This window comes from Lontra canadensis, unplaced genomic scaffold (genome assembly GCF_010015895.1).
Source record: "Lontra canadensis isolate GAN:19392208 unplaced genomic scaffold, GSC_riverotter_1.0 scaffold21, whole genome shotgun sequence".
Taxonomy (NCBI): domain Eukaryota; kingdom Metazoa; phylum Chordata; class Mammalia; order Carnivora; family Mustelidae; genus Lontra; species Lontra canadensis.
The window spans coordinates 16,422,833-16,435,563 of record NW_022631015.1 but is presented as its reverse complement, the minus strand read 5'-3'; the positions used below and the strand labels follow the sequence as shown (position 1 = coordinate 16,435,563).

General features: G+C 38.3%; 1 protein-coding gene across 1 annotated transcript in view; it reads left to right on the top strand.

Moving 5' to 3' along the window:
• Positions 1-12,731, top strand: part of NUP153 (nucleoporin 153) — a 70,556-nt gene that overhangs the window by 1,036 nt on the left and 56,789 nt on the right. The window lies entirely within an intron of this gene.

Below are 12,731 nucleotides of genomic sequence, written 5' to 3'. Positions count from 1 at the left end.
TTTGAAATTATGAAAAGGAGTTTATCCTGACTGTAAATGAGACATTTTGAGAAAATCCGATTTAAAAAAAACTTTTTTGTTATGGGAATTGAGTAGGAAACTGTTAAAAATTTATTTTAATAAAGTCACTTACAAAACTTCTCAGTGAGACTAAGGTGCAGGTATGTGTGGGTCTTAAACTTGTTAAAAAAACAAAAGTATAGCAAAAGCGTCTGATAACTTGTTGCATCCTGTTAAAGGTAGAATTCCTAGATTGATTTATTCTGGATGGTGATGGTTTTTGAATAACATGTTTGGTGATGGGTGTTAAGTTGTATCATTAAAAACAAAACTTTTAAAGTGAAAATTTGGGGGGATTTTTTTTTAATAGTAAAAATGGTGATTTACAGTATTAAGTAGCTCTCTGCTAATGGTTAGAAGTCTTGACATTACTTTCACCTCTCCCTGGTTTTCCCCCAGATATATACAGAAAATGATTGTTTTTCAGATTTCTTTGTGAGGAACCAGGGGTACTTGCAGGCTAGTTTAAGATTAGAATTCAGGTCACACGCCTGGCCACTTAACCTAATCCTTTTGTAGAGGGGAAGTTAGACACACATGCTTTCTGTTTCCCCTGAAAAATAAATGTCTTTGAGTGCTTTTTAGATCTTAAAAGAAAGTTACTATATAAAAAGTGAAATGTTTTAAATACATGTATTGGATGGTCTGGACAGAGTTTAGAAAACACCTGATATATTCCAGGTGACAAAAGCTACAATCACAGCTTATTTTTAAATGTACTTACCTACTAATCTAATTTTGGGGAGATGATGCCTTAACATCATAGTACCTATGATCAAGTTGTCTTAGAGCTGATAAGATTTTGGGCTGTTTAGTTTTGTTTTAGAGTTTGATAATTTATCATTTCTCCCTATTTAAAATAGTTTTAGCTTCTTGTCCTAGCCATTTAACTGAAGAAGAAAATACATTTTAGCTTTTGGATTGTGATTAAAGGTGTTTAGGTGTTTGGGGTTTCTTGATCAGCACAGCCAGTGTTACTTAATATTGGCAGAAACTACTAAAGTGTCCAGGAGTATACAAAAAAATGTTCAATTTTTAAAATCTTAAAATAAAGACTGTCTTTAGTCCTGGCTGGAACTTTTGTGGACTTGTAGACTCCCTGCTTGCTGTCTTATGCTGTCACCTCTATGTTTTGCAGCAGCTGCTGAGTCATCATGAATAGCAAGGAGCTTCATGACATGGCATGTTTTAGACTAATGTTATTTGATTAAGTTTCCAAGGGTTTCTGGGCAAAAATGAAGTTTTTGGTTGTGTGGTAGAGGGTTGGAATAAGAATGAGAGGTCTGGCACTGTTCATGGGTGTTTGCCATTGCCTGTCAGGCCAGTTAGCTTGGGCAGTCATGCAGTACCTGCAATTTTTGCATGTGTTCCTCTGACTTGTAATTTCCTCTTTTGACTTCTGGTTTAGCTCTGCTGAGATACATCTAAAGATTATATTTTTTTCTTTTAACTTCTGATCTTTAAAATGTCATCTTGCTTGGAAATTTGGAGACAAATCCATTGTCTTATTCAACTAACTGAAGGGTAGTAACTTAAAGAATTGTAGAAGCAAAAATGAAGAACAGCCCTGAATAATGTAAGTTGATCATTTTCCCTTGCCTTCTGTACTATCCCCTAACTCAGCCCAGATGCCTTTAGGGAATGGTATCGTTTTCCTATCTGGTAGTGAACAGGACACTAAAGAAGATGTGGTTTTTGTCACTGTTTCAGTTTCCTTTCCCATTTCTTTTTCTTTTTTTTTTTTTTTCTTTTTTTCCTTTCCCATTTCTTATGCAGATTGTCAGGTCCAGGAAGTCAGCTCTGGCTATTAAGCTTTTCTTAATAGTCACCACAAAAAACTTGAGTCCCTGGGGAAACCAAAACCTTGCCTGGGAAAGAGTCTACTGCCACCTCCTGGTGAAAGGGAATTACTTATTTTTGCCCTTTTTTGGGAGGGGGTGTGTTAAAGAGGTTTTTGTCTTCTGGCTTGGAGCGGAGGGAATCCACTCATTTTATCTGCCTGGTTGTAGTTTATCTTACACCAAGTCAGTTTTTGCATTTAGCTATTTTAGAAAAAGGAGGGAACCCCTTTTTTGAGTAGCTTATTAGATCAGGAGTCTCCACACTTTTTTTGTAGAGGGCCGGATAACGAATATTTTAGGCTTTGTTGCTGCAAGTTCTTTGTTTTTACAACCCTTTAAAAAATGTAAAAATCGTTTTTAGCCTGAGGCTTTTATAAAAACAGGCTGAGGGCTAAAATTGGCCCACAGGCCATGGTTTGCCTAACCTTGGTTTATATGTTAGTTTAGGATTATTATTATTTTTTTTTTTTTTTGGTTTGGTAGTTTCTATATGATACTTTCTCCCAATATGCCCCACTTGGGATCTGATGGGGAAAAACTATTCTCAGTTTTGTAAAGTAATGATATTCAGACATGGAATACCTAAGTCATTCCAGAGGTCACTAAGTAGTTTTGTCTTTATTTTTACCTTTATTTGCTTTATTTTATCTTATTATTATTTTTAAAAGGTTTATTTATTTTAGAGAGCAAGTGAGCACGGGCGGGAGGGGCAGATGGAGAGGGAGAGAGAATGTCAAGCAGGTTCTGTGCTGTGCAAGGAGCCCAACTTGTGGCTTGATCTGATGACCCTGAGATCTGGACCTGAGCTGAAACCAAGAGTCAGGTACTAAATCGACTGAGCCACGCAGGGTCGCTATTTGTTTTATTTTAGATGTTAAATACTATCAGTGGAAACAGAACTGGAAATAGTTGGTAGGGAAAAAATGTACTATAATGCAGTTAGAGCATCCAGGTTTGAATCCTGTTCTGCCAGCATTTAGGGAAGCTATTTAAATTCTCTCCGCTTAATTTATGCATCTGTAAAATGGGAATGGTTGTGAGGGTTTAATGAGATGAGTAAATCTCTTACAACAGGACCTGGCATATGTATAGTAAGAACTCATTTGAAATCGTTGGATTAAATACAACCTTTTGTTTGTTTTTATTTATTTTTATTTTTTATTTTTTTGAAAAATTTTTAAAGATTTTATTTATTTGACAGAGACCCAGCGAGAGGGGGAGAACAAGCAGAGGGAGTGGGAGAGGGAGAAGGGAGAAGTAGGCTCCTTGCCCCTGTGCAGGGCTCCATGCCAGGACCCTGGAATCATGACCTGACCCTAAGCAGAGGCTTAACTGACTGAGCCACCCAGGCACCCCTGTTTGTTTTTAAAGATTTTATTTATTTATTTAAAAAAATTTTTTAAAAGATTTTATTTATTTATTTGACAGAGATCACAAGTAGGCAGAGAGGCAGGCAGAGAGAGGAAGAGAAGCAGGCTCTCTGCTCAGCAGAGAGCCCGATGCGGGGCTCCATCCCAGGACCCTGGGATCATGACCTGAGCTGAAGGCAGAGGCTTTAACCCACTGAGCCATCCAGGCGCTCCAAGATGTTATTTATTTATTTGAAAGAGAGAGAGGGTACACGGACAAGCAGGGGAGAGCAGGATGCTGAGGGAGAGGGAGAAGCAGGCTTCCTGCAGAGCAGGGGGAGTCCAGCGTGGGACTCTATCCGAGGACACTGGGATCACAACCTGAGTGGAAGGCAGTTGCTTAACTATCTGAGCCACCCAGGTGCCCTAAATACAGCCTTTTGATTTACATGTTTGTCTCTGAATTTTGCTGCCTCTTAAGAGATTTCTTTCCCTTTATGTACTCAAGCTCAATCTTTTAAAGACCTGTATTGGATTTAGGGACTTGTTTACTGGGTGATGAGGTGGGACTTTAAACTGTTACCCTCTTAAGTACTTATTTTCAAACACATTGTCTTCATAGAAATGTCAGTTATTGAGTGTATCGAGGAAAATAAATCAAATATTAAGGTCAGTGCATAGTAGGTTTTTTGTTTGTGATGAGAGGCCCTTGTGTGTGATATTTTAGCAATTCACTTACCAATGTTTTTAATAAAATAAATGACAACAAAGCCCAGGGATTGTCTCCATATCCCGGAAAGTCCCCTGATGAGGCCAGTATATATTAGTTTGAAATAAAATCAAGACTTTGGTCTGAGGTCATTAATTAAAACCGTTTTCTTTAGGCACAGAATATTATTAGGACGATGTAATGACCTCGTGTTTTTAGAAATGTTTTATTTGTAGCTACTTAGCTTGTCCTGGTGTAATATATTTATTTTTAAGATTCTTCATGTTAGGAAGCCTGATATAAAGTCTTGCCCCAAGATACAGTTTACTTTGTTTGCTATCAGAAAGGGGATGGTAGAATGCCTTTCCTGTGTATAAATGTTTCAGTTTGCTTGATTTTGCTGATCTTCTTCATAGTGTGATTTGAAAAATAAACTCTTAAATCCAGTTTTCAAATAGATTATTTAAGAAAAGTGACAATATCTTGCAGGTAACTTTTAGTAGGTTAAAAACTGCTTTGGGCTTTATTTGGTCTCCTATGGCTAATTTCAAAGGATTTAGGGATTTCTTTTCTTGTCCTTGTTTGGTTACTTTTAATTATTAATACTTGCTCTATAATATGGATAACTAAAAATAAGAGACTAAGCCAGGTCATGTTTCTCCTTACTGCATTAGGGCAGAATTTTGAGGGATGTTGAAATTTGTGGCCAGTCGTAGTTTAAAATTTTTTTAGCCAGCATAATTTGTATGAGTTTTTTTTTCTTTTTTTCCCTCCATCTCTTGAGGTGGAGCAGAGAAATAAAAATTATGGATTTTAAGTGGCTAGCAGGATTTGGAATGTGGATAGGTGAACCTTAGCTGCTGAATGACTATTGGTAGGTTGTAAAATAAGACAAAGTAGCTTCGATTTGGAATTTAAATTCAGATGATTGAAAACAGATTCAGTATGACCACATTAGAATTTGAGTACTTCATTACTTTTTTCGCTCATAGAAATAGCTGTGAGTTAAAATTATAATAGAGATGCACTATTAAAATCGATGGTAGAATAGATATATTTTAAAACTGGAAATAACTGAAAGGTTATGATGGCATCTTGATTTTTATTATTTAGCATTTAAGATTTTTTATAATTAAATGTTAAGTCTCATGTGAAGTCTTGGGTTCTTAGCCCTTATTCTTCGCTTGGGCTTGGAGGGAGCCAGGAGGAAAACTCATTAGGGAAACTATGAAGTAAGACTTTAAAAAAAAAAGGGGCGCCTGAGTGGCTCAGTGGGTTAAGCCTCTGCCTTCAGCTCAGGTCTTGATCTCAGGGTCCTGGGATCGAGCCCCGCATCGGGCTCTCTGCTCGGCGGGGAGCCTGCTTCCCTTCCTCTCTGCCTGCCTGCCTCTCTGCCTACTCGTGATCTCTGTCTGTCAAATAAATAAATAAAAATCTTAAAAAAAAAAAAAAAGACTTTCAAAAAACGTTTGGAAAGGAGAACCTAGCGACACAGGAGTTCAGTGGGTAAGGAGAGTGTGCACAGAACATTGGAAGAAAAGGAAGTGACAGGTCTCAACAAAATAAAGGCATCCAAAGAGCAGATAGAAGTCAAAACAGAAGATGAATTGGGATGCCTGGGTGGCTCAGTCGGTTAAGCATCTGCCTTTGATTCAGGTCATGATTTCAGGGTCCTGGGATCAAGCCCCCTGTCGGGCTCCCTGCTCAGTGGGGAGCCTCCTTCTCCCTCTCCCTCTGCCCCTTTTTTTTCCTGCTTGTGCTCTCTGGCTCCTGCGTGCCCTCACTCGCTCTCTCTTAAATAAAAAAAAATCTTTAAAAAAAGAACTAAAAAAAGAACTGAAGACAGATTCTATTTGATATTTATAGTTAGAGATCCAGTGAAGTTATTTGAGAGAGGAGATTTTATAATCTGAATACTACTATTTAATAGAGGACAATGTGGAGAAAAGAGAGTTGAACAGAAGTCAAGAAAACTGAAAACTAATAGAAATAGAGAGTTAGATAAGGAGAGGGAAGACCATATACCCTTGGTAAGGAGTTGGCCTTGTGGGAGAGATGTCTTTGGTAATTCTGAGATGACGAATTGGTGAAAAGATACACAAGAAAAGAATGTCTTTCGTTACAAAAGAGTTCTGAGTTAGGATTGTGGAAAAGCCTTGCCCCTCCTCCACCCTCTTTCATTAATCATTGAATTCTGATTAAAAGTAATTTGAAAAGCTAATATAGTCACAGTGTCTTACACACTGATTGTGCTTAATATCTATTTAGTGTTGAATTGGATTTACTTCTGGTCCCAGATTATTTATTGTAAATATCAGTGGTATTTCTGATACTTTGCCATGTTTGGCCAAATGAAGAACCCTTAGTTCTTGGAAAGAAAGAAAAGACTCAGTTTAACTCGTCCACATTTAAAGATTCACTCTTAATCCTTAAAATTAATGTCGTTGTTTATGATTACCTAGTGTAGACTTTGCTTTAGGGTTAAAAAAATTTTAATGCCCCATTTGTTTTGTTGATTTTTCTAAGCCCTTCATTAATTTGCTTTCTTTGGCTACCTTTCTTCATTTAGTTGGCTTTATTTGTCATTCCAGAGGATGGTTCCGTTTTCCCATATTCTTGGACTGCTTTCACAAGTTGTTTTTTTGGAGGAAGGGGTATTAGTGTGACAAAAATTATTTTTTCTTAAGGTGAAAGTATTAAACCAAGAAAATACATGGTTTATTTTTGAATTCTAGATTTGCCGAAGTCCTTTTTAGCAATTTGTCACAGAATATTTTTATGTGGGCATAAGAGATTGGTTGAGCAGTGCAGTTGTGGATACATTTTTTTTCTTTTATTGCAGTTGTAGATAAATTAAGAGTGCATCTACTCATCTGTGCACAGTACAGGTAGGTGCTTGTCCTCACAGAGGTGATGCCCTAGTGGAGCTGATGGACAGGTTGCCTATCATCCTGCTTGACAGTTTGCCATCGTGTGGGAAGTACAGGGGGTGCCTGTCCCAGACTGGAGGATCAGAGAATGTCTTCTGTGGAAAACTGACATCAAGTTACAATGGGGGCAGTTTGGCTTACCACAGAAGCCTCTGAAAGTAGAGAAGTTAATCTTGTGTAAAGTAGAACTTCAATATTCACACCGTAGTAGACCTTTTACTCTATGTACCTCTCTTTCCCTGTCAGAGGTATTCCCCCCTCCCCCCCCCCCCACTTAATATCATAAAGTGGTTTTCCTTCAGGTCCATATAGGAGGCTGGTTTGTCTCATTCCCATAAAGACCTGAAACATTGTCTATAAAGAACTGAAAACGTAGACCTTCTTTAGTAATAGCTTTAGAGGAGCTTTCTCTTTCAGAAGAAAACTACTTTTCCCCTTTTCCAGTTTCCTCACTCTCTCACTTTTCCATTTAGTGGCTGAAGTATCCTTTGGTAACAAGTAGCTCTCCCAAGTATACTAGATAGACAGACTCCCTTCCCTGGTTATAGTCTACCCAGTTCTGTGCATAATCAGATTTCTATTTTCCCTAGCAATTTTTAAAAATTCTAACATCTGGTAGTTATTTACTGTAACGAAGTGTGTTAACTAAGTCTTTTACACTGGAAATATGTTCAAAAGTAGGCTTTTATGTTTACTGATGGTTTCATTTTCAGAGTTGATATTATAAAGTAGGTATTTACGAAATTGATAAAATGGTATGATGTATTCGATAATAAGATAATCATGGAAATAGGGTAGTTTTTTAGGCAAAAGTTTATATTGTAGTTAAACTTGTACGGCAGTTAACGTTTACCACGGCCCTAATTGGGAAACGGGTCTCTTGAGTTTTAGGTGATTTTAGGGCGCTGGTTCTCAAACTTTAATTTGCATGAGAATCACCTCAAGAGCTTGTTAAAACAAATTTGCATTTCTCACTTGCTCAAAGGTGACATCAATGCTGCTGATTTGAAGACTTTAATTTGAGATCACCGTTTTAGTCCTATAATAGTGACGAGATAGGTATAGAACAAAAGATTACACACAGATTCGCACACATGCACACACATATGATTAAAGAAAGATATAAGTAGTTATTTAAAGTTTATTAAATTTTGTATTTATTAATTAGGTTACAGAAGCTTAGACAGCATGTGCCAAGGACAGTCCTATATTTAAGACTTTGCACTTTTTGTTCCCTCAGTCTATAATAGTTCAGTAGAAATTTGCATGGCTAGGTCTTTGCTTATATAAAATAACTATCCCATTTTGCTCTGCTGCTTTATTTTTGTTCATAGCATTGAATCACCATATTATGTGTTCCTATTATATTTACTGGTGTGTTTGCTCCCAGAGAGCAGGAACTTGTTTCTGCTGTCTCCCACTGTTCCTTGCCTGACATGTGTGTGATCAGTAAGTGTTGATTGAATGAATTGAATGGACAAAATAATGTCTGTGTTTACCTTTATAAGTTAGACAAGATTCTAAAATATTTTACAGAGGTAAAGATTGGATGTAGCTTCTGAGTAACATGAGTGCTTCCCCACCTGTTGTATGTGTTTTCCTTTGTTGATAAAGCTAGGACTGACTCTTTAATTTTCATGTTCATTAGGAAAAAAAAAACTAACATGCAGCACTGCTTTATCAGCTAGGGACCCTGCAAGAAACGCGTTCACTTGAGATGGTTCATCTGAAATTATCTATAAGAAAGAGTCTACATAGAAATATGCTGGTGGTTAAAGGAGTAAATACTGGATAGTAAATACTGGATGCCCAGAAATTAGCAGTAGTGGGAAGCTGCTATTCTTCCTAGGACTGGAAAGGATAAGGAAGAAATAGGTCTAGCTGGAGTGGAGGAATGGCCCCCTGGCTGGAGCAGGGTTCTAGAGGTGGGATCCTTGATCAGAGAGGAAGCCCAAGAACAACTTCTCTTTCCTCCCTTCCATAATCTCTAGTATCCCCTGGTATTTTATGGGCCAATCCTACCTTCTGGTAAGAATCCAGTTTGGTGGGATGGCCTGTCAAGGATGGAATGAGGGGAAGAGCAAGTGAAGACCAAGACGGCATCAAATCTGTGATTTTGTAGATTTCATTCTGTAGGAAGAGCTAAATTTATTGAGAGAAATAAATAAAAGAAAACCATTAATAATAGTACAGGTAAAAACCATGGCTAAAGTGTGGGGCTCACTGGGAAGATACTTCTGTGAGCTGTGGTATATTCAGCTCAGTCCGCTGTAAGATCTGTTTTCCTGATTAATTATAGAGTATCTTACGTATATTTTAATTACTGTCTGACTAGTGTTCCACATACATATGTTTTCCAGAAAACTCTTAGAATTTAAGTATAATTTTTATTTGCCTCTTTCAGAGGGACCTTTTCCCTGAAATGTAATTTCCTGAAATGTATCTAATTTCCTAATACCTTTGACTAGAATGGTCGTTCTCAAACTTTAGCTTACATAGGACTCACATGAGAAGGTTTGTTGCAACAGGTGAGCCCTGTTTTTCTGAGTCTAGTAGGGCTGGGAGAGGGCTTGAGGGGAAGCTGACATTACCAGTAAAGGGATCACACTTTGGGAACCATTACACGAGAGTCCACTGAGCTTAATTTTTGTGGTTGCCTTAGGATCATTTACCCTCCAGAGGTATCCTGAAGTTAGGGATGTTGGTTTTCTATAATGGTTACAGGTCAGTTTAAACACCTGTGTTTCTTTTTACTGTCAAGATCTTCGTGCTGCCCTTCCTTGTGCCCCCAGCAACTCCTCTCTCACTGTCCTTTTCTTGTGCTAGAGCAGCTGCCCTTCCTTGTGCCCCCAGCAACTCCTCTCTCACTGTCCTTTTCTTGTGCTAGAGCAGCTGTGGGCCATGATCAGATACATTGGTTAAATTTTAGTTGAGAAAAGAGAAGGATCCAAGCAAAGTTCATGAACTTTAGAACTAGAGTGAGCTTTATTTTATCCATTTTGACTGTTCAGTTTTGTTCACTGATTATTCTCCGTAATACCTAATGCTGCCCCGTAAGTGACCTTTGGTGAAGTAGGGTATTACTTTTAAGTTGTTCTGTACCTGCCCCCTCCTTTTTTTTTTAATAATTTTTATTTATTTTTAAAATTTCTTTTCAGTGTTCCAGAATTCATTGTTTATGTACCACACCCAGTGCTCCATGCAATACGTGCCCTCCATAATACCCACCACCTGACTCACCCAACCACCCCCCCGCCCCCACTTCTCCAAAATCCTCAGGTTGTTTTTCAGAGTCCATACTCTCTCATGGTTCATCTCCCCCTCCAATTTCCCCCAGACCTCTCCTTTTTTTTTTTTAATTTTTTTTTTTTTTTTTAAGATTTATTTATTAGAGAAAGCACAAGCCGTGAGAGGGGCAGAGGGAGAAGCTGGCTCCCCTCTGAGCAGGGAGCCTGATGCAGGGTTCGATCCCAGGGTCCTGGGATCATGACCTGAGCCAAAGGCAGACGCTTAACTGACTGAGCTTCCTAGGCGTCCCTAGAGATTTTTTATTTATTCGTTTGAGAGAGAGCAAGCAAGTGAAAGCAAGGGGAAGAGGCAAACAGAGGGAGAAGCAGACTCCTTGCTGAGCAACCCCCCCCACCCCATGTGGGACTCAATCCCAGAACCCTAGGATCATGACCTGAGCCACCCAGGTGCCCTGGACTTGTCCCCTTAAGTGAGTAGGGATCACAGGGAATCTCTGATACTTTTCGTAGCCTAACACCTTAGAAGTTCACCAAAGAATTTATTTTACCTTAAATTCTTGCTATCGTGCTTTAGCTAACTTATTGCTTCCTATCAAGTTACTTTTTTTCAAGTCTTATTTAAATAATGTTATATCTTGTAAGCACTTTCCAATCTTTTGAAACATATAGGAAGGGGTAAATAAATCTTTAAGTATAAATAATAAGTAAAAGTAATGAATATTATAAGTATATTTTATGAATACTAAATTAAGGATATAGTTATATAATCTTTCTTTTCAGAGGAACTAATACTGTGTAACATTAGCATTGAGGAGGGGAACAGTGAATTTGTGCTTTTCAGTAGGGAGTCTTTTTTATAGGCCTGCTGGCTTCCTATGTTGCTGGAGAGCTCACATCGTTATAGTTTGGTTCGTTTCTGTTCGGAGAATAGGTGGAAAAATAACTACATATTTCCCAGTTGATACCCACACCTTTCAAATAGTGGAGAAAATACTATTCAAGTGCCAGTATCAGAAGTGTGTTCTATCTTTTCTGTTGACAGAGTATTTCAAGGGCCTCTTTGTTTTGGGTTAGCTTTCGGAGTAGATTTATATATTCTGCCTTGATTTTTTTTTTCTTCAATATTTTATCTATTTATTTAACAAAGAGAGATATTGAGAGAGGGAACACAAGCAGGGGGAGTGGGAGAGAGAGAAGCAGGCTTCCTGCGAGCAGGGAGCCAGATGTGGGGCTCCATCCCAGGACCCTGGGATCATGACCTGAGCCGAAGGCAGACGCTTAACCGACTGAGCCACCCACGTGCGCCAGTGTCTTAATTTTTAACTGTTGTTTTTTGTACCTGTCAATTCATGTATTTCCTCCTGTGATTCTTTCTTTGAAATACTACTAATGCTACTTTATGAAGGAAATCATTGCCTAAACCTTGGTTATCTCACCCCAGTTTGTTTCTGCTAATTTTTTTCCCTCCTCATTAGTAATAAAATTATCCGTGTGGTTCTGTTATATTTTTGGAAATTGTGAGGTGCTTTCACGTTATTTCATTTGGTCTTCATTATGGTTCTCTCAGGTTGGAGTGGGTGTTACTGTTGTACGTAGAGTAAATCAAAGTGAAGGGAGGTACTCGAACTTTTCCTAGATCCTACCAATCCCAAAGCCTTTCCCTTAACTCTCTCCCTGGGTAAACCACAGTACTTGTGTTTGTACCTTAGACAAATTACTTAAAACTTCACTGTCTCTCTTCGTCTATAAAGTGACATTATTAATATCAATTTCATAAAATTATTGTGAGCATTCAATTTAATATGTATCAACTACTTAGAACAGTGCCTGGCACATAGCAAAGCTACAATAAATGTTAGGAGCACCGATAGTTGTAGCACATTTTTTCCCTCCCCTTACCGGTTGTCATAATAAAACTAATTCCTTGGACCTTCAGACAACGTGTGATGTAACAGAATTTTCCCATCAAAAAAACTTGGGTTATTTATTGAGTTTATTATGTTGGATTAATTGTTAATATGTCTTAAAAAACCTCATTTTTAGTTGTCCAGGTTTTTTTCTGTATTAGCGTGCGATAAAATAATTGTTTAAGGAAGCTGTTGAAGGTGTTATTTATATTGCTTTTTTTTGCAGTTTTATATCTTTATTTGACGATCAGCGATTGGTTCTCATCCATATTAAGTAGATTTTTTTGAAAGTGGTGACGGGTACATAGGGAACCAACGTGTAGGGCATGTTTGGTGAATCTTCATCTCCGTTATGGCTTTCTGGGCAATGGTGCATGGGTATGGAACGGAACATTCCTTATTCCTTTGGTCCAGACAGCTTTTTTGAGCCTGGTGTCAGTGTGTACATCTGGAGTTCCCATCTCCTTTATGGCAAATTTCTGGATCGCTTGGAGTGCCCAAGGGGCACACATGCTTCCTGAAACCCACTCCATGGTTGTGCTTGTGAACGTGGGTAACGTATTCTCTAGTCACTATCTCGTTGATGGCAGAGAGGCCCTTCTTATCTCGGAAGCTAAGCAGGGTCGGACCTGGTTAGTACTTGGATGGGAGAAAGGCCCTTCTTCTTGCCACCCTTCTTTGTAGGAG